The following is a 2604-nucleotide window of genomic DNA, read 5'->3' on the forward strand; positions in this document are numbered from 1 at the left end:
AGATCACGGTCGGTCGATGGTGCACCCCGCGGGGAGGATCCCACCTCTCAGGTTCCTTGCGCCTCCATGGGTTTGCCACCCACCGGCTCGCGTACATGTTAGACTCCTTGGTCCGTGTTTCAAGACGGGTCGGATGGAAAGCCCAGAATGCCAGCGCCTCGAGCGCGCAGGTGCGTAAAGCCCGCCACGAGTGGCGCACGCTTCGTGCCTCGACCGACACGATGGCATAGGCAGGCCATCGAAAGCCCGCTCTTGTCCTATCGCACCGGCCCGTGCTGACCAGCGCCCCGCGCCGAGTGACAGACCAGCTCTCACCATTCCGCATCCCGACCGGGGCGCACCTGCAGCCTCCATTCGCTTCCCTCCCAGCAATTTCAAGCACTTTTTAACTCTCTTTTCAAAGTCCTTTTCATCTTTCCCTCGCGGTACTTGTTCGCTATTGGTCTCTTGCCCGTATTTAGCCTTGGATGGAATTTACCACCCGCTTAGGGCTGCATTCCCAAACAGCCCCGACTCGCTGACGGCGCCTCGCGAAGCAACAGGGTCCGAGCTCGACGGGGCTCTCACCCTCTTCGACGCCCCTTTCCAGGGGACTTGGGCCCGGTCCGTTGCAGAGGACGCCTCTCCAGACTACAATTCGCACGGCGAGGCCACACGATTTTCAAGCTGGGCTCTTTCCGGTTCGCTCGCCGCTACTAGGGAAATCCTCGTTAGTTTCTTTTCCTCCGCTTAGTGATATGCTTAAACTCGGCGGGTAGCCTTGCCTGATCTGAGGTCCATGTTCCAATACGGGGGGAGCTCGTCGGCACCCCCCGCGAGCCCGATCTCGGCACGTGCACCTCCGGGCGATTCGTCTGCAAACTGCTGCCCCGCGAGGGGCGGACCACCCTTGCGACGCCTCGCCACTCGGTGCCACCGATCCATTTCAGCCGACCGCACCGCCCCGGAGGGGCATCACAGACAGCCAGCTCCGCCGCTCGGCCCCCCTCGAAGAGGAGGGGTGAGGGGCGTGGTTGTGGTGAGGATGCTCAGACAGGCATGCCCTTGGACAAAAGCCGCGGGCGCAAGGGGGGGGGGGGGCATGGTGGGTTGGGGGGGGGCATGGGGGGTGGGGGGGGCCATGGGGGTTGGGGGGGGGGGGGCATGGGGAGTGGGAGGGGGGGGGGGGGCATGGGGGGTGCGGGTGGGGGGGGGGGGTACGCGACATGCGCGCAAGGGAGGGGGGGGGGCATGGGGCGTGGGGTGTGGGGGGGTACGCGACATGCGCGCAAGGGGGGGGGGGGGAGGGGGTGTTGGGGGGGGGGGGGAGGGGGGGGCATGAGGGATGGGGGTGGGGGGGGTATGCGACATGCGCGCAAGGGGGGGGGGGGGGCATGGGGAGGGGAAGGGGGGGGGGCATGGGGGGTGGGGGTGGGGGGGGTACGTGACATGCGCGCAAGGGGGGGGGGCGCATGGGGTTGGGGGGGGGGGGCATAGGGGGTGGGGGGGGTACGCGACATGCGCGCAAGGGGGGGGGGCATGGTGGGTTGGGGGGGGGGGATGGGGGGTGGGGGTGGGGGGGGGTACGCGACATGCGCGCAAGGGGGGGGGAGGGGGGGCGCATGGGGTTTGGGGGGGGTACGCGACATGCGCGCAAGGGGGGTTGGGGGGGGTTGGGGGTGGGGGGGGATACACGACATGCGCGCAAGGGGGGGGGCATGGTGGGTTGGGGGGGCGGGGGATGGGGGGTGGGGGTGGGGGGGTACGCGACATGCACGCAAGGGGGGGCGCATGCGGTTGGGGGGGGTACGCGACATGCACGCAAGATGGGGGGGCATGGGGTGTTGGGCGGGGGGGGGCATGCGGGTGTGGGGGGGGGGTTACGCGACATGCGCGCAAGGGGGGGGGGGCATGGGGAGTGGGAGGGGGGGGGGCATGGGGGTGGGGGGGGGTACGCGACATGCCCACAAGGGGGGGGGATGTAAGAGTGAGGCATAGTTGATCCCAAATTGACGTTTGGGACGAGTAGTCTCAGAAAAGACTCGTGCTTGTATCTCGTAGAGTATGTCGCGCCCGTCACAACCGTTCAAGACTCGCCTCGATCCGACATCGTATGCAAAAGTTATGACCTCTTGAAGATCGGGGGGCACCACCACCGTCGAGGGCGCGTTGGGGCCCGGGAGGGATGCCGGTGCACGGGGACGGAGGCGCGTGGCGTGGGTCCGAAACGACGCGGGAGCCCGGGCCCACGGTGGGGGTGCGGCGTCAGGGCGTCACCGTGGGACGGGGGCATGACGGCATTGGGTTGGAGGCGTGGGTGCGCTTGGCGTCATCGGGGTGCCACGCGTCTCCACCCAGGTGCTCGGGGCGCCATCGTGGGACGGGGGTGCGGCAGCGTGGAGTTGGAGGCGTGGGTGCACGGGGGCATCGGGGGCGCGAGAGCATCGGGTTGGAGATGCGGGGAGTGGCCGGGGGCACGACAGCGTTCGAGGCACGACGCGGGTGCTCAGGGGCGCCACGCGTCCCGACGACCCGGGAGCCCAAGGCACCACCGTGGGATGGGGGCGTGACGGCATCGGGTTGGAGGCGTGGGTGTGCCTAGTGTCGTCGGGGAGCACCATGCAT

General features: G+C 68.8%; 1 pseudogene; it reads right to left on the bottom strand.

Moving 5' to 3' along the window:
* Positions 1 to 778, bottom strand: part of LOC147902228 (25S ribosomal RNA) — a 3694-nt pseudogene extending 2916 nt beyond the window's left edge.
* Between the last annotated feature and the right edge of the window lie 1826 nt (positions 779 to 2604).

Source organism: Dipteris shenzhenensis, chromosome 5 (assembly GCF_047967505.1).
Source record: "Dipteris shenzhenensis isolate YYH24624 ecotype China chromosome 5, Dip_SZ_1.0, whole genome shotgun sequence".
NCBI lineage: Eukaryota > Viridiplantae > Streptophyta > Polypodiopsida > Gleicheniales > Dipteridaceae > Dipteris > Dipteris shenzhenensis.